The sequence below is a fragment of the Haematobia irritans genome, chromosome 1, assembly GCF_050003625.1.
Source record: "Haematobia irritans isolate KBUSLIRL chromosome 1, ASM5000362v1, whole genome shotgun sequence".
Classification (NCBI taxonomy): Eukaryota; Metazoa; Arthropoda; class Insecta; order Diptera; family Muscidae; genus Haematobia; species Haematobia irritans.
The window spans coordinates 184,855,856-184,876,017 of NC_134397.1; the positions used below are offsets into that span (position 1 = coordinate 184,855,856).

The 20,162-nt window shown below is 35.0% G+C and overlaps 2 long non-coding RNA genes across 4 annotated transcripts; one reads left to right on the forward strand and one right to left on the reverse strand.

Moving 5' to 3' along the window:
- Positions 1-248: 248 nt before the first annotated feature.
- LOC142222256 (uncharacterized) lies at positions 249-7,487 on the forward strand. Of its 3 annotated transcripts, none has more exons than XR_012718291.1 (4): positions 249-464; positions 529-855; positions 1,021-1,814; positions 7,308-7,487. It is a non-coding gene; the product is annotated as an uncharacterized LOC142222256 (long non-coding RNA). The 3 variants fall into 3 exon arrangements; XR_012718289.1 differs by having other exon boundaries at positions 251-464; positions 970-1,814; XR_012718290.1 differs by having other exon boundaries at positions 251-464; positions 632-855; positions 970-1,814.
- A 1,779-nt stretch (positions 7,488-9,266) lies between these two features.
- Positions 9,267-10,609, reverse strand: LOC142242946 (uncharacterized). The gene is made up of 2 exons (XR_012724265.1): positions 10,253-10,609; positions 9,267-9,749 (listed from the first exon to the last, which is right to left on the reverse strand). It is a non-coding gene; the product is annotated as an uncharacterized LOC142242946 (long non-coding RNA).
- Between the last annotated feature and the right edge of the window lie 9,553 nt (positions 10,610-20,162).

Sequence of the window (20,162 nt, forward strand, 5' to 3'; positions counted from 1 at the left end):
TCAAATATATACTTCACTTTTTTTTCTAATTTTTGTCCAGGGGCTGATGTGTCTTTTTCCGCAACGTGAAACCAAGTGAAAGATGGGTTTGTTCAAGATTTCACTAAAGGTACCCTTACCATATTCCAGTCCGTTAGGACCAATCTTATTCCCGTGCGGTACGTTTTCGTACTGGGTATGAAATTCGAGTGTGTTATTGTGAATGTTACTCATTCAATTAGTGTGCGTAACGTGTCGTAAACTTAACTCAAAGAATGGGCAAAACAAAAAAGGAAAATGTAAATAAATAAAATAATGTGATCTTCATTACGGACATCACAAAGCCATCACTTTTTGCGAAATCAGTGTAGCTAAAAGTGTTGGGAATATAAAATAAAATAAAGTGAAATCATAAAGATTACCCATGTGTCTTATCATATGTGTATTTCTGTAAGCGTTCCGTGTCTGTTTACATTGTTATACAGGTAAGAAATATCAATAACTCGTCTTGACAATTTTCATAAATTTTGTATTTCTCTTTCTACACAGGTATATGGAATGGAATTTCCTATGATAGAAGTGTTCCTATAAAAACAATTTTATGATGTCTGCGGTCAATGAAACCAATCTTGTTATCCCAATTGTTCCATAGACGTTGTGCTCTTGTGAATAGCCGGCCATAATACATTCCAAAGAATGTAAGAATATATAAGCAAATTGCCCCATTATATTTGAACCACTGGGGTGAATGTGCGTGTGGACAAAATAGACATGATTTTGTTTAAGTGCCAGAGAGGAAAGATAGATGAAAAATAATAGTTTGTGTTGTCGTCTGTGATGTAATTATGCCTTTTAAATATTGGAGTGGTTACAAAGGTACGTTATGTAGAGAAATTTTGTGGTTTTTGTTTATACGGTATTAGACTGTTCAATGTAGTGAATGTTATTGCCTTGACCAATTCTCATAAATGTCACTTTATTTTTATACAGGTACAAGGAATTTTCTTGTTGGTGAACATTCAGCAATTGATGTCTGTCCAGTGTCCATGGGTAGTTATCATGGATAAAACGGGTTGTTTTGTTTGTTCCAAGTGTGAATTGTTCTACCTGTTGCGTTCTTGTGTGTGGCTATAGACAATATATACCTAATTATTGTGGCCCAACTAATATTACAAAGAATTTGGTTTGGATTGGTAAATGTGTATGTGGACTATGGCTATAGGTTTTATTTATGTACCTGATTTAAAATTGGAAACTATTTACACTGCAAAAAAAAGATGAGTATTTTTTTGAGAAATCATTTAGATATAGCAATTTCTAATTATTTTTCTATATCCAGGTATATCACGTTCGTTTCCTTTAATGATATGTGTTTCTCCTAATTTAGGTACTATTTTCGTGTGGCTTGTGTGAATTGGTGGAATTTGCAAAATTGTAAATGTATAAAGACATGCGAGAATGATTGTTGGAATGTCTATGGCATATGTTACGAACTTTCTGAAGCGATGTTGGACATTATCCGATGACTCGATTACAACAATGTATGCTTAATGTCGGAAATAAGAGACAATGCTTTCCTCCTACAATTCAGCTAAGATAAGTTTTCCTCTTTATGAATTTCATATTAATTTTGGTAAATACTAATTCATTCTTTTTCTTTTTTTTTCAGGTTTACGAAAAAATATCTAAATTGTACTAAAGTCGTTTTCTCTTTTCCATAGGTGCTGCGTCAACAAAACAAAAACGATTTTAATGGATATATTTCCTTGAACATTGAATGCCAAAATATAAATTTTACACCGAAGCCTTGAATGCCGATCATATAGATTTTGTCGGTAAGAATTATTATTAGCAAGTCATATGTATCCTTTGTTTTATACTCTTAAATGCTGTGCGTGTATGACCCCGATATATTGACCTTTTAGTGTTTCCACTTCGTATTGGCAATTTCCAATTGCTTTTCGAATTCGGCACTTCAGCCAAGGTCTACATAATTTTGCATTTATCCCCTTTGAGAAATTGCTTTGCACGAAATTTTTTCTAAAAACTTCTTGCCCTTCATGAAATGTCGTAAAGCGGCTTCTCTTGTTGTAAGACCTGACATTTCGCTCATATGCCTCGTGTAATTTTCCTTTAATCTTTTTATGCAAGATTTGCATTTGGTCTGCTTTAGGTAAAACCATTGTTTCACCATCCTCCAGAGCATTCAATTTCCTTAAGATCTTATAGGCATCAGCATGTGTTATCATCTGATATCCTGTAAAGGCAAAATAGGGTGATGTACCTGTGGACGAGTGTATGGTAGATCGTAAGGAACACTCTATTTTCGAAATATTTTCATCCCATTTGGAATGATCTGTTTTCAGGTAACACCTAATGCTGCTTAAAATCGTTTGATTCACTCGCTCGCTTGCATTTGCCTGGGGGGAGTGAACTGGTGAACGAATATGTCGTATGCCAAACATCCTCAACAGATCTTGAAATGAATCCGATAAGAATTGTTTTCCATTGTCGGAGTGTATGAATTCAGGTACTCCGAATTTATGGAAAACTTCTTCTACCAGGAATTTATTTACAGATTTTGTTATCGCTTTGTTCATAGCCTTTAATAAAACAAATTTGGTTTTGTGATCCAATACTATAAAAAGAAAGGCTTTACCAGATTTCGTCCGTGGGTAAGGTCCTAAAAAATCAATATAGATTTTTTGAAATGGTCTTTGTGTGACAAATTCATTACCCATAGGAGGTCTTAGTGTCTGTTTTGGATGTTTCACTTCCTTGCAAACATCACATTTATTTATAAAGTCCCTTATTTGGGTGACCATTGATGGCCAATAAAAATAGTGCCTAACATTTTCCAATGTTTTTACCATACCACTGTGAATAGTATTCTCATCGTGTGATTTCACAATTATCCCCTCGGTCAATCCCTGTGGAGGCCAAATACGCCAACAACTGCCTTCTGATTCAACATCATCTCGATTAAATCGAACTCTTTTATACACAACTCCGTCACAGACTTTTAAGTCTGGTAGCCGGTTTTGGTTTTGTTCAATAGTATCCATAAGAGATAGATAATCCTCACTTTTAAAAGCTTCCGATTCGAAATCGAGTATGCCATTATTATCCACTAAAAGTTCATCTATGCTCAAGCGAGACAACATATCCGGGACTATATTCTTGGTTCCTTTCCTGTGTTCAATCGAAAATTTGTAACCTTGCAATTTCAAGCTCCATCTGGCAAGTCGACCATTGAGATCGCTTTGTCTCATCAGCCATTGGAGACTTGAATGGTCGGTGATGACAGTAAAGTCCATAAGTTCTACATACTGTCTAAAACGTTCAATTGCCAAAATAACGGCTAAACATTCCTTTTCAGTTGTTGAGTAGTTACGTTGGGCAGTGTTTAATTTCTTTGAAAAAAATTCGATGGGATGTTCACCATCGTTATCGTCTTTTTGAAAAAGCACTGCACCAACACCAACGTTTGAAGCATCGCACTGAATATAGAATGGTCGCTCAAAATCTGGGCTCGTTAGAACAGGACTCGAAACTAAACAAATTTTCAATTTTTCAAATGAATCCAAGGCCTCAGGTGTCAATATAAATTTAGGCGATTTTTTTAAAGTGTCCGTGAGAGGTGCTGTGAGGGTAGAGAATTCATGGATGAAACGTCTATACCATCCTACAGTCCCTAAAAACTTTCTAACGTCTTTCTGGTTCCTCGGTGGTTTTATGTTTGTTATGGCCTCTACTTTTGAAGGATCAGGTTTCAATTTACCTGCTCCGACAATATAGCCAAGGTATTTCAATTCGCGATAACAAAATTTCGATTTTTCTATGTTAATGGTCAAACCTGCGGCTGTCAACTTATTCCCTACAACATTTAACATTTCCATGTGTACCTGGAAGTTCGGTGACACAACCAATAGATCGTCTAGGTACACAAACACACGGTCTCTCAACTCTGAAGGAATCACTTTATCCATAAGTCGACACATTCGTTGCGCAGCGTTGCACAGTCCAAAGGGCATTACCTTAAATTGGTAATGTGGCCTGCCTTGGACTGTGAACGCTGTCAACGGCCGACTTGATTCCTCCAGAGGAATCTGCCAAAATGCGTCCTTCAGATCTATGGCGGAAATGTAAAAGGTGTCACCAAGTCTAGCCAATAAACCATCTATGTTTGGTAAAGGATATGCATCCTTTCGAGTTACTTTATTTAACTCCCTCGCGTCCAAACATAAACGATTTTTATTGGGTTTAATCACTAATGTCACTCTATTATTCCATTCCGCATTCTTTGCTACCTCGATCACATCTAATTCGATCATTCGATCCAATTCTTCATATAAGAGTTTTTGTACGGCTGGACTAACTGGAAAATATCTCATTTTCTTTGGAGTTGCGTTTCCAACGTCTATGGAGTGTTTTTCCAAGTTAGTTTTGCCAAGACCAAATTTCGAGTAGCATCGGAATGAGAGTTTAACCTTCTCCAAAATCCTTTCTTGTTCATGAGTCAGTTCATGCATGTTGTTGTTCCGTTCGGGAGACTCAATCTCACAAATGGAGCTGTTATCCATTATTATCTTTATTCCTAACTTTTGCCATAAATCATAGCCTATTATTAAGCTTTGTTTTAAATGTGGGACCAAATAGAAAATCATTTCCTCATTCTTATCGCCACATTGAACTAATAATTTAACTTTTCCAATGATTTGTAAAGGATTGCCACCAGCAGTATTGATGGTAGATTTAAAATCTACTATTGGCACATTCATGGCTTCTATATTCTCTAGACAATTTCTGCCTAAGCAACTTACTGCCGCTCCGCTATCCATTAAGCCATGAAATTTAACACCATTTAGTTTTATGTCCATGTAAGGTCTAATATCCCTTTCGTTAGATAAACAAGTCGATTCTATCTGTTTCCTCTCACTTTTCCGTTTCTTGTACCTTTCTCTTGCCTTTGATACCCTCTTAGTCATTCTCGGTATAAAATCCTGAAATATCTCGTTTCTCTTCTCGATATAGTTTTGTAATCGTACTTCGTAGGGAATTATAGGGTAAATCTTACTACCTGTATTCGGTTTCACTCCATGTTGAAGAATTTGTGTAGATTTCGAATTTGTTTCTAACAAAGAGTTGTCATTATTTCTCCCAATGGAGGAACTTTCAATTTCTTTACTAGAGTCCGAAAAAGATCCATTTTGAAAAATGTCTGTCGATTCCGTGTAGGTATGATTGGGAATATTTTGTGAATTTGACGAAATTTCATTTCCATCACAATATTCAAAATTCTCGTTTTCGTCAATATTACAGTTATTTTCATGAATAAAGTTTCCATTTAGATTCCGCATGTGAGTTACTGGGTCTATTCGGATTTTGAACATGTCTGCCCAGTTCTTGCCATGTTCCGATTCGGGTTTCCCATACATCGTGGGCATTTAGGCGATGTGGTCCCATCGAACCCACATCTGTAACAGAAAATATTCCGTTTTTCTTCAGCGCAATCTATAAATGTGTGGCCATTTCTTTTGCAATTCCAGCAGACAAGTTGTCTAGCTAGTCCAGCATCTTGATATAAAGCCTCCACATCTTGGGTCACTTCTAAAGTTTTGTTTTCACCAATGTCCAATTCATTCACACGTCTATAATTTTGATCTTGTCTTCTGTAAGAGATTCTTTTCAAAATATTCTTTTCTGCTCTCTTACATTCTTCAAGAAGGCCGTCGATTGTCTCTATATCTTTTGGGAATATTAATTGAACAAGTCCCTCTTTTAAATTATCCTTCATGATACGAACTAATTCATGTTCATGAATAGGAATTCGAAGTTGGTTTCTTAATTTGACAATTTCCGATATATACATATCCGCTGTCTCCGAGGGCATTTGTCGTCTCTCCATGATTCGTCTTTGGATTTCGAAATCGCTTTCGAAATTCCTGAACTTTTTAATAAAATGGTACTTAAGGTGATCCCACTGACAAACAGGATTTTGTTGGCGAAATTGCCAAATCCAATCATGGGCTCTCCCAGTCAAGAGATGGTGAAATCCTTTAACAAAAGTGTCCCAAGGACAATTGTAATCGAGTCGTAAAGACTCAGCTCGGAAGACGAAATCTTCGACGCTCACTGATTTAGATGAGCCGTCAAATTTTAACCCCCACTTTTGCAATTGCAAAGGAGTAATTGGCTTAGGTGCAAAAGGCGAATATTGTGGTGGTATGTTTTGTACATTATGAATTGATTGCGGTTGTTGTTGTCGAGGAAAAGAAGGATGTATTTGAGGCAATGTTTGGTTTGGTGTATCATGCAGTGATGAATGGAAATTGGGCAATTGTTGTTCTTGGGGTTGGCGGTTATTCATCCGGCCATATGCCGATATATTTCGTCTATGATTATAGTTATCGAATGAAAGATTTCCCTGAGAATCAATAGAATCCCTAATAGCCTGTGGTATCATAACTGCGAGTCTGTCTTCTAACATACGCATCATGTCCGCCTGTGCAGCTTCCACTGATGCACTCACATAATTCCTCAAACTTATTCCATCTGCGTTCACAGCAGCTTCTGAATTTACATTTTCGTTTACAGTTGGAAGTCTTGTGTCTTGATTCGACATTCTTGAAAATTCTCTCCTGATTGATCTAGCCGTGATGCTACTATACTCAGGAGTTGTTATTGAATGTAAAGATTCAGGTGAGGAAGTTGTTTGTGGGCCTAAACCGTTTTGAGGGCGTACTGACATTAGAGGTGGTATATTACCTCTATCTACAACTGTTCTATCCGCTATAGATCCTGCGCCAGATGAATTTCTATGTCCCGAATTATTGATATTAGTATTCTCGTTCGCGTTCGAACTCAAATTACTGGAATTGGGTCGAAAAGTTGCTGCGTTTGGGTTTAGGTTATTATTTCTTGCAGCTATTCTGCTAGAGGATCTCGATGGTATATTAGGTCCTTGTCTACCTGGCATGACGAATTCAATTCCTATGTTTCTCTGTCTTTGTTCCAATTAAATTTTATTAAACAAGTATGAGAACAAGTTGTAAAAAAGGTAGAAATTGGTAAAATCCAAAATAAAGAGGTCGATAAAAAAAATTATTGTAAATGATTAGAAAAAATATATGTATGTATATATATTTTTTTTTTAAGTTATCTGTAATTCTGTAAATTTTCAAAATTCATATATACAAACTAAATTTTTGTTAAATATATATAGCTACTATTTTTGTTATATTTTTTGTATAATTTATCTTTGTTAGTAAGACAATAACTAAACATATAGTAATACACATAAATATCTTTTTTTCTTTTCTTTTCAGATACTATTATTTTCATGCAAGGCTGAAATTTGGTAACTGGTCTGGTCGGAGACGAGAATTATGGAAATCCAAAAACAATCTTCAATTAAATATACTTTTTCTTAAATATTCAATTTAATTCTAATTTTAAGATAGAATTATAATATATAAAAAAAAATTTGATTGTTTGTAAATTTTAAATATTTGTTTTTTTCAATAAACGAACAAAAAAATTCGATTGAATTTTAAATCTTGGTGGTTTAATTAAAGGTCATTGGTTTAATAAACACAGGTTTGAAAAAGCATTAAAAAAAATATAAACTAATTAATTGAATCTAAATTCCAAATCATAATCAGTTTGCCTTTAGAAAATGAAACAAATAGTTATATCTGGCTCTATAGCCTTAATAAACTATGCCTTCATTATCCCTTAAGCAATCGATATTAATTAGGAAGTTGGGCTGAACACTTGATTTTATCAGAATATTGTTGCGAATCGGCATGGAGCTAAAGTTCCTTCCGTGACATCCAACATTCGTAATAAATTCGCATGTTAGGCTTGGACTATTGGATGAAAGAGAAAACTGAATTGGATGTATGCTAGAGTTAAAATGTCTATGGAGATTTTTTTTGTAAGTATCGTTTTCCACTTTTTCGTTTGAGCTCTATATTTGTTAATAAGGCTCAGCTTCTGGACCTATAAACATCTCAACTGCTCCACGTTGCTGGGCGCCAAAATGTAACAACCCCCTTATTAAAGCGAACCTGGTACGTAGTGGTGTTATGCTGCGGCCTAGCTCGCCGGATGGGGTGGTTCTTTCCGCTTTTTAGGGTTTTACATTTAAAATATTTAATGTACCAGTACGTTTTTCTGAACCAGAGCTGGGAGTATGCAAAGGGTGTTAAATAGCAATTAAGCATATACAGCTCTGATGGTTTTTCGGTATTTTCTCTCAATGAGTGAAATGGTATGGGTGATTCTCTCAACCAGTTAGTTCAGGGATGGGATGTGGCTATTGACGGTTATGCTTTTTCATGCCAGGTTTTATTTTCTTGAAGAGTTTAAAAATTCAAATGTATTGGATTTCCAAAGTGAGACAAAGATGTTGTGTCTCCTTTGCAAGCCCTCCCCATATGACATTTCTGTCATCCGTGATATTTCTTGTGCCAATTAAAATTTGGAAATATCCCAAATGTACATCTATCGTATCCTAACGACCGTTACATTTCAGCCTTTTTTAAATGATTTCTAACTCATTTTGATTCTTTTTCTTAAACATTTACATTCTTAGATATAGTTTATTTTTCTTATTTTATAATTATTATATATATATACATTTAAATTCCTATATAATTTTTTTAAAATTAATTTAATAAATTTTAAATTTGAATATGACGTTAGAAAATGTTTTAAATTTTTATAATTACATTTATGTTATATTTATGATATTCAGATTAAATAATAATTTCAAAAAAATAAAATTTATATATTTTTTTTTTTTAACAAAATTGAAATATTAAAGATTAATAGTCAAATATTTTAACAAATTTTCTGCAGTTTTTTTTTTATATACGGGTTCAGTAAAGATTTTAAGCAAACTTTTTATGTTAAATTTTATAAAGTTAAATATCTTATTTTTTTAACAAATTTTTAGATATTTTTAATCCAATAATTTAAAAATTGTTACACTTATAACAAATCGTTTTATTTATATACAAGTAGTTTTAGAAATTATTCATATAGTAGCTTTATTGGTTTTTGGTTGAATTTGGTAATTTGTATATTTTTTTACAATGTAGTTATACGGTTTGTAGTTTTCTAGTTTTGTTTTAAATCATCTCACATTTTTTTTTTTTTTGATATGATTTTTTTTTAATGTATTCGCATATTTTTGTTTTATATTTGAATTTTCAAATTTTTTGTAGTATTTATTGGTAAGTATATTTTTCAGACAGGTAAGTATATTTTTCGGAGTGTAGTTTAACGGTTTACAGTATTAAGTTGATTCTTTTTGTATATCATGTGAATTTCTTTTTTTTTCTGTATTTTACATGTTTTACATATTAATTTTCAGATTTTTTGTGGATTTTCAGAGAAATTTGTTGAGCACCTTCGATATTCCAACAGAAGTTGTTATATCAAAGGTACTCAGGTCAAATATTTTATATTTTGTTAATTAACACGTTGGGACAATTACAAAAATGGACAACGACATCTTTACCTGGAATTTTTCCAATTTCTGCGAACAAATGTTTTTCTTTTTCTTCTTTTCTTTGTTTGTTTTCCCTTCTCTGGATATTTAACTCTCTCCACTATTGAATTCGCCAACCATAAGAATTCATACCCCTGTGTCTGTGTTGTCTCAAACACGTGGTGAGTACAGCTAGCATCACCACCACTGAGTCGAATCGGGTTATGTCTACGCTCTAATAGTTTCCAAACTGTAGATGATTATGAGTTGCCTATCATTATGGACATTGATACATTTGGGAACACAAAAATTAGTTTCCATTAGTAATGAAATTAAAGAGAAATTACATAGTGGAAATAATGAAACATTGCAGTTAGCCTTTTTTTACAGTGTAATTCGAAATGCATGTCTCACTGAACTCTGATTAAATCCTAATGCCAAAATGAATATTTATCATACATTTTACAATGATTTTCATTTATTTCAAATATGAACATATGTGAACATATGTGAACACACTTTTACAGCATTTTCTTAATAATTTAAAGGACATTTGTATACAATCTGTTAAGTATTATTAAACGTGAACAACAAACATTCTTTTCCACCGTAAAACCTAACCTCAAAAACTATTGTAAAATGTATGTATCACTAATGGATTGAAGCTGAGACATGTTTTACATAAAAACGTGGCTTGTCCTCACAAATTGCCAATCAATTCCATTTCAATCCATCGTCACAATTTCCTACATTAATTATTCAGCAAATGCTTACCTTTTTTACTTCACCAATCCTTTATTAATTTCCTTAAGTATTATCACCCACAAAACACACTATCAGTTCAAATATATACTTCACTTTTTTTTCTAATTTTTGTCCAGGGGCTGATGTGTCTTTTTCCGCAACGTGAAACCAAGTGAAAGATGGGTTTGTTCAAGATTTCACTAAAGGTACCCTTACCATATTCCAGTCCGTTAGGACCAATCTTATTCCCGTGCGGTACGTTTTCGTACTGGGTATGAAATTCGAGTGTGTTATTGTGAATGTTACTCATTCAATTAGTGTGCGTAACGTGTCGTAAACTTAACTCAAAGAATGGGCAAAACAAAAAAGGAAAATGTAAATAAATAAAATAATGTGATCTTCATTACGGACATCACAATTGGTCTAGACTTTTTTCAAAAACCCCCAAGAAATTTAAGAATATAAATAGTACAAAAAGGGGTCCCAAATTTCGTGAAAAAATCCTGCAGTGATACACTTTAAAATTTAATTTTAACACAAATATATATACTGAAAGAAGTGGTTTCTTTTCTGAGGAACAAAATTTAGACAAATTAGATTTTCTTTTGATGCATAAAAAATTTTCTTTTGAAGTAGACAAAAATCATTAGATGAAATCATTACAACACTTGTCACAAATTCGGGTTTATTTGTTCTTTTAGAAAATACTTTATAACAAAAGGGAATTTCGTTTTTCTAAAATTTCGTCTCTGAGGAAAGCAGGCAAAAAAAAATAGTTCAATGTATAAATCATTTAAATTAATTTTAAAAAACGGGTTATAAAGTATAAATAATAGAAATAAAAAAAAATGAACAAAAATTAAAGTTATTCGCCAAAACTGTAGACGAGAAATTATAAGACCAATTATTTAATGAAAATTTAACTCTTAAAATACTTTCATATGTAAAGTTAAAATACGGTTTTTATACCCACCACCATAGAATGGTGACGGGGGTATAATAAGTTTGTCATTCCGTTTATAACACATCGAAATATCGATTTCCGACTATATAAAGTATATATATTCTTGATCAGGGAGAAATTCTAAGACGATATAACGATATCCGTCTGTCCGTCTGTCTGTCTGTCTGTCTGTCTGTCTGTTGTAATCACGCTACAGTCTTCAATAATGAAGCAATCGTGCTGAAATTTTGCATAAACTCGTCTTTTGTCTGCAGGCAATGTTTTGGTATAGCCCCCATATAGGCCGATCTCTCGATTTTACTTCTTGGGCTTATAGAAACCGCAGTTTTTATTCAATTCACCTGAAATTGGAAATCTAGAGGTATTGTAGGACCACAAATACATGTGTCAAAAATTGTGAGTATCGGTCCATGTTTTGGTAGGGTCCCCATATAAAACAACCTCCCGATTTGGGGTCTTGGGCTTATAGAAACCGTAGTTTTTATCCAATTTGTCTGAAATTGGAAATCTAGAGGTATTTTAAGACCATAAAGAGGTGTGCCGAAAATGGTGAGTATCGGTCCATATTTTGGTATAGCCCCCATATAGACCGATTTCCCGATTTTACTTCTTGGGCTTCTATAATCCGAAGTTTTTATCCTATTTGCCTGAAATTGGAAATCTAGAGGTATTTTCGGGTCATAAAGAGGTGTGCCGAAAACGGTGAGTATCGGTCCATATTTTAGTATAGCCCCCATAAGAACGATCTCCTGATTTAACTCCTTGGGTTTCTAGAAACCGTAGTTTTTATCTGATTTGCCTGAAATTGTAAATATTCTGGTATTTTAGGCTCACAAAAAAGTGTATCGGATTAAGTTTTTATCGGTCCATTTGGTAATGCCTCCATATAGACCGACTTCACTTCTTGAGGGTGTAGAAGGCGCACTGATCATATAAATTGCTTGAAACTCAATGTAAACTTTCCAGATTTTACTTCTACAGATTTAAGATTTCAAATCAAGACGTTATTTTATAATTTTCTTGCACACTTACAAGAGATGTTAATGATTCCTCTAAAACTCAAACAAAAATGGTTCTTATAAATCCAGAATCTGATATAGTCCTCATAGGTGAAATCTTTAAATTTATCTTCGGGAAGTGTCCTCAAATCCTCAAGCCCTCCTGAAATTTCAAAGGAAACCCTAATATTTGCTTCATGGTGGTGCACTGATAGAAAAAGTTTCGTTATATTAACGAAATGTGTCATTAAAAGTGAGCTAACGAAACAAATTCGTTAATACAATGAAATGTTTCGTTATTATGACGAATTTTCTGTTACTCAACGTAACATTTCGTTCTATTAACGAATATTTTCATTGTATTAATGAAAATGTTTCGTTATATCAATGATAAATTTTCATTGGCTCAATTTTAATGAAATTTTCTTTGTGTGTGGGTATTTAAGATTCGGCCCGGCCGAACTTAGTGCTGTATATACTTGTTTCATTTGTTTTTAATTGTGTCAAATATTAAAAATGCCCTTTCAACAGAAACGTTTGAAAAAGATATCGAAAATAATGCAATTGCATACTTCCTTATATTTAGGAACTTGGGTTGACTACCGTATCTTTTTTCTCATAATTCATGCCAGAATTGTTCCGAATTTGGTTGAGAATTGCTCCACTATATAAGGTCTAAGATATGTTTGTACCCCAAAAATTCCCCCAGATAAATGTTACCCCTAAAAATCCCCCTAAACGCGATCGTCTTGAATTATATGTCCTGTCTGTCCGTCAGTCTGTTCATGTATTTTTGTGTGCAAAGTACAGGTCGCAGTTTAAGTCCGTTCGTATAATTGGCGTGTTTATCAACCGATCTTCTTCAAATTCCATACATACAATATTTTATGAGTCTCGAAAAACTTGCAAAATATCAGCTAAATCGGTACAGATTTAGATATAGCTCCCATTAAAAGTTTGGTTTTAATATTTTTAGTTTTATTATAATTACGGTTTATTTTCAACAGGGAATGCGGTTGCAAATGTTTTGAACAGCACTGTATCTTTCGACCGATTTAGACTATATATGATCACAGAGGCCAAAGCTTTACTCCGAATTATGTGAAATTTTGCACAGAGAGTAGAACTGACATTCTACCAATGGTTGCTAAACTTGGATGAAATCGGTTCCAATATATATTTTTTGCCCGATATGGATTTAATTGGCCCTAGAGGCCAGAATTTTGCATTCATTTCCTTCAAATTTTGCTCAAAGAGAACAATGGATGGTCAAATTTCGTTCAAATCGGTTTAGATTTAGATATATCTCCCATATATATCTTTCGTCCGATTTAGATTCATATAACAACTGGAGACCTTATTTTCATTTCGATTTACTTGAAATTTTGCACTGAGATTAGAATTAAGATTTTGGTATCGATTTGGATATAGCTTCCATATATACGCCTAATTTGTGGAAATATGGCAGAAAATTTCATATATTATATTGAAATCGGGTCAGATTTAAATAAAGCGCCATATATTCTTCTGATTTAGGCAAAAATGGAACAACGTCAGCGAAGATGTCCCCATACTTTCCACAGAAGATTTAGACACTGTTGCGACAATTGACCACTGCTAAGGAGCACAAATAAACCATAAATGCACTTTTGTGCAATAAAATGACTTCAGCTTTATATTTCCCATATTTTTATACCCTCCACATAGGGGTATATTAAATTTGTCATTCCGTATGTAACACATCGAAATATTGCTCTAAGACCCCATAAAGTATATATATTCTGGGTCGTGGTGAAATTCTGAGTCGATCTGAGCATGTCCGTCTGTCTGTCCGTCTGTTGAAATCACGCTAACTTCCGAACGAAACAAGCTATCGACTTGAAACTTGACACAAGTAGTTGTTATTGATGTAGGTCGGATGGTATTGCAAATAGGCCATATCGGTCCACTTTTACGTATAGTCCCCATATAAACGGACCCCCAAATTTGGCTTGCGAATCCTCTAAGAGAAGCAAATTTCATCCGATCTGGTTGAAATTTGGTACATGGTGTTAATATATGGTCTCTAACAATCAGCAAAAATTGGTCCACATCGGTCCATAATTAGATATAGCCCCCATATAAACCGATCCCCCGATTTGGCTTGCGGAGCCTCTAAGAGAAGCAAATTTCATCCGATCCGGCTGAAATTTGGTGCATGGTGTTAGTATATGGTCTCTAATGACCATGCAAAACTTGGTTCACATCGGTTCATAAGTATATATAAACCGATCCCCCGAATTGGCTTTCGGAGCCTCTAAGAGAAGCAAATTTCATCCGATCCGGCTGAAATTTGGTACATGGTGCTAGTATATGGTCTCTAATGACCATGCAAAAATTGGTCCACATCGGTCCATAATTATATATAGCCTTCATATAAACTGATCACCAGATTTGACCTCCGGAGCCTCTTGGAAGACCAAAATTCATCTGATTCAGTTCAAATTTGGTACGTGGTGTAATATATGGCCTCAAACACCCATGCAAAAATTGTTCGAAATCGGTCCATAATTATATATAGGCCTCATATAAACCGATCCCCAGATTTGACCTCCGGAGCCCCTTGGAAGAGCAAAATTCATCCGATTCGGTTGAAATTTGGTACGTGATGTTAGTATATTGTATCCAACAACCATGCAGGAGTTGGTTCATATCAGTCCATAATTATATATAGCTCCCATATAGACCGATCCCCAGATTTGACTTCCGGTGCCTTATGGAGAAGCAAAATTCATCCGATCTGCTTGAAATTTGGTACGTGGTGGTAGTATATGATATTTAACAACCATGCCAAAAGTGGTCCATATTAGTCCATAATAATATATAGCCCCCATATAAACCGATCCCGAGATTTGGTTTGGAGCCTCTAGGAAGAGCAAATTTCATCCGAATCAGTTGAAATTTGGTACATTAGGCTAGTATGACAGGTTGGCTGATAAGTCCCCGGTCTGACACATAGATGGCGTCGCTAGTATTAAATGCATATTATTTTTATAACCTTCAATTGATTCGTGTCAAAATTTGACGTCTGTAAGTCAATTAGTTTGTGAGATAGAGCGTCTTCTGTGAAGCAACTTTTGTTATTATGAAAAAAATGGAAAAAAGGAATTTCATATTTTGATAAAATACTGTTTTCTGAAGGGAAAAAATACGGTGGAAGCAAAAACTTGGCTTGATAATGAGTTTTCGGACTCTGCCCCAGGGAAATCAGCAATAATTGATTGGTATGCAAAATTCAAGCGTGGTGAAATGAGCACGAAGGACGGTGAACGCAGTGGACGCCCGAAAGCGGTGGTTACCGACGAAAACATAAAAAAAATCCACAAAATGATTTTGAATGACCGTAAAATGAAGTTGATCGAGATAGCAGAGGCCTTAAAGATATCAAAGGAACGTGTTGGCCATATCATTCATCAATATTTGGATATGCGGAAGCTCTGTGCAAAATGGGTGCCGCGCGAGCTCAAATTTGACCAAAAACAACAACGTGTTGATGATTCTGAGCGGTGTTTGCAGCTGTTAACTCGTAATACACCCCGAGTTTTTCCGTCGATATGTGACAATGGATGAAACATGGCTCCATCACTACACTCCTGAGTCCAATCGACAGTCGGCTGAGTGGACAGCGACCGGTGAACCGTCTCCGAAGCGTGGAAAGACTCAAAAGTCCGCTGGCAAAGTAATGGCCTCTGTTTTTTGGGATGCGCATGGAATAATTTTATCGATTATCTTGAGAAGGGAAAAAACCATCAATAGTGACTATTATATGGCGTTATTGGAGCGTTTGAAGGTCGAAATCGCAGCAAAACGGCCCCATATGAAGAAGAAAAAAGTGTTGTTCCACCAAGACAACGCACCGTTCCACAAGTCATTGAGAACGATGGCAAAAATTCATGAATTGGGCTTCAAATTGGTTCCCCACCCACCCTATTCTTCCAAATCTGGCCCCAGCGACTTTTTCTTGTTCTCAGACTTCAAAAGGATGCTCGCAAGGAAAAACTTTGGCTGCAATGAAGAGGTGATCGCCGAAACTGGCGCCTATTTTGAGGCAAAACCGAAGGAGTACTACCAAAATGGTATCAAAAAATTGGAAGGTCGTTATAATCGTTGTATCGCTCTTGAAGGGAACTATGTTGAATAATAAAAACATGGTCGTTAACAACCATGCCTAACTAGGTCCATATCGGTCTATGGTTATATATAGCCCTCAGATAAATCGACCCCAATCACACAAAAATTGGTCCATATCAAGTTCATAATTGTATATAGCCCCCACATAAGCTATCCCCATATTTCAATTCTGCCTCTCTACGTATCGTGCAAAAAGTCCATATCGATTCGTAATTATTTGTAGACTTACCTATACATAACTTTTTTGTCTAATATTTATATACCACGTATGGACTAACTCACAATTTAGAAAACGATGTTAAGAAGTTTTAAGATACCACAACCCAAGTAATTCGAATGTGGATGACATTCTTTCGTAGAAGTTTCTACGCAATCCATGGTGAACGGTACATAAGATTCGGCCTGACCGAACTTGCGGCCGTGTATACTTATTTTTACTTAGTTGTGTTTCGTTTCAGGGCGTTAGTCGATTTAAATTTAAAGCCTAGAGATTTTGTAGAAGTTTTAAAACGTTTCTCCAAATCGGTTCTGATTTAAATATTTGTATATGGGAATGTAAACCTTTATGTAGCTCCCAACAAATTTGTAGGTATCAAAAATGTTGTTGGACTTTAGACTTTACTTACTTGTTTTTCTCCAAATTCATGCCAGAATTGTTTCACTTTATAAAATGTAGACATATATGTTTTACCCCTAACAATGTACCACTTAAAAATCCACCCAGACTGACAAACTGTTTCGGTCGAATAAATTGGTTATAAATGCATCGGCAGTTATGATTTCAAATATTATAGCATAAAAACATGTATAAAAAAGAATAATTTTTACTACAGAAAGTAGCTTCTAAATCCTATTCTCCTTAAGTTTCGAAAGTCCGGAGGAGAACAAAACTGGGTGACAAACTGTATGATAAAGGGTGATTTGTTAAGAGCTTGATAACTTTTTTTTTTAAAAAAAAACGCATAAAGTTTGCAAAATCTCATCGGTTCTTTATTTGAAACGTTAGATTGGTCCATGACATTTACTTTTTGAAGATAATTTCATTTAAATGTTGACCGCGGCTGCGTCTTAGGTGGTCCATTCGGAAAGTCCAATTTTGGGCAACTTTTTCGAGCATTTCGGCCGGAATAGCCCGAATTTCTTCGGAAATGTTGTCTTCCAAAGCTGGAATAGTTGCTGGCTTATTTCTGTAGACTTTAGACTTGACGTAGCCCCACAAAAAATAGTCTAAAGGCGTCAAATCGCATGATCTTGGTGGCCAACTTACCGGTCCATTTCTTGAGATGAATTGTTCTCCGAAGTTTTCCCTCAAAATGGCCATAGAATCGCGAGCTGTGTGGCATGTAGCGCCATCTTGTTGAAACCACATGTCAACCAAGTTCAGTTCTTCCATTTTTGGCAACAAAAAGTTTGTTAGCATCGAACGATAGCGATCGCCATTCACCGTAACGTTGCGTCCAACAGCATCTTTGAAAAAATACGGTCCAATGATTCCACCAGCGTACAAACCACACCAAACAGTGCATTTTTCGGGATGCATGGGCAGTTCTTGAACGGCTTCTGGTTGCTCTTCACTCCAAATGCGGCAATTTTGCTTATTTACGTAGCCATTCAACCAGAAATGAGCCTCATCGCTGAACAAAATTTGTCGATAAAAAAGCGGATTTTCTGCCACTGATTTTGGTAATAAAATTCAATGATTTGCAAGCGTTGCTCGTTAGTAAGTCTATTCATGATGAAATGTCAAAGCATACTGAGCATCTTTCTCTTTGACACCATGTCTGAAATCCCACGTGATCTGTCAAATACTAATGCATGAAAATCCTAACCTCAAAAGAATCACCCTTTATTTAAGAGAAACGACGACAAAAAACTGCATGATATTAGAGAAATGTTACTCATGACTGCCATCTACTGACACAGTTAAGCGAAACAGTTTCGTTCTCTTGTATTTCCTACTCTCTGCCATCTTGACGAGCGGGTATGTTTCTTGCTAAATGGTGCCTCTTTCCCATACAACTCTGATATCACATTAGCAAAGACAGTAACCAACAAACCAATATAAAAGTACTACCAAGTTAACTCTACTGAATACAGCCAACGATGTGTATAACAAGATGTCGCACTTACATTGCAGGCAAATCGCAATAAAGGTCGTTGTTGAATATTAGCCTAATCTTTCGCTCATTAGGCCGGTATGCACCTCTAGCGAAAAATTTCATTCCCATAAGAAATGCATTGCTATTCATGCTAACGAAATTTTCGGTAGCGTTCAATTTCGTAAGTTGGTACGCACCTCTAATGAAAATAACAGTGTTGTCAAAAGCATATTTTGGCAGCAAACATTTAATTTATTACAATTATTGTGTGCGTAAAAGTTTTAAAAGGTCTGTAAATAATAAACAATTTATTTGAGGAATATTTGGAATATATATTAACAATTTTTAAAAGCGTTTAGCTGGTTTAAAATTTGTGTACACAGTCCTGTTTTTTTGTTGTAGACTTAAATAAATTTTTGCTACCGAAAATTTCGCTAGAGGTGCATACCGGCCTATTGGAAAAGTTCATTTCTGAACATGCACTCAAAATAGCACATACATATTATTAAAGTATTTTTGGGTGATTTTACCTGTTTCAAAGGCAATTTTGGTATTCTCTATTGGCGATAATAATAAAGTTAAACTAACATCATTAATGCTTTGAGACCACTCGAGATAAATGATCGAAAAATATCAAACATATCATGAAATTGGTTCTACCTTGTTTCCTCAACCTTAATAAATAATTTGGTTTACGTGTACAATCTGAAAGTAAATAGCTAAATAATCGGTAAGTGTCCCTGCCAGCATTTCACAGTTCCATTTCATCCTCATCGCTACCACAGACTCGTAAGTGACACTGCAACAATCGCCAACTGTGATGGGGAAGCGTATGAAAAAGTATGAAATGTACATGAAAGTTTTTGCCATCACTATTGTTACAAGAGCCATTTTATATTTTGTGAAGCATCAAGCGCAACTAGCTTTTTATTTATTTAAATAAAAACGATAATGAGGTGCTGAAAACATAGTTATTTCGCTTAAAATTGTAAAAGGTATATTGGTGAACATTTTTTGACTTTCCAAATGGAATGAAGTGATTGTTTTTCAGATGTTTTACATACACGCTGCCTCCATCAAGAATAAAAACACTGGCTGATAGACGCTGCAACATGTAATTTGCCACTTGTAAATGAACATCATTCTATCACTAATGAAAAAAATTATGTTAAATGTGTTGTGATAGTGGTATAAATGTTATATTTATAAGAATTTATAAATGTTTAATCAAATTAATAAACATCTAAACAATCGTGTTTTACGTGACTACAACTATCTTAAAATTCACTTTTTCTGATTGTTTGAAGGGGCTCTTATTGGCGTCGTTCTAAATTTATTAAAAAAGGCACCTAATAATTGCACTCATGCGATACTTTTTTGTAGTAACTTGGCGTGGTACAATTTCTCAATAGTGACGGCGCCTTTCCGACGAGTTTTGGAGGTCGTATACGATTGTTTTCGACGTGGTGGGGATTCTCAGAAGCGCCGTCATTCAAAAAATGTTGGCAGGGGTGTTATCGATACCATAAACATGCAGCAGTATCGATTATGCCATCAGACTTAACTTATAATGTAGCCAATATATGGGATATGTTCGACACGGGCACTGTCGTCCGGATAAACTTATAGTCTGCACGGCGCGTAATTGTCTGCACGGCTGCATGTTTATGGGATCGATAACACATTTACCGATTATTTAGTCATCGCCG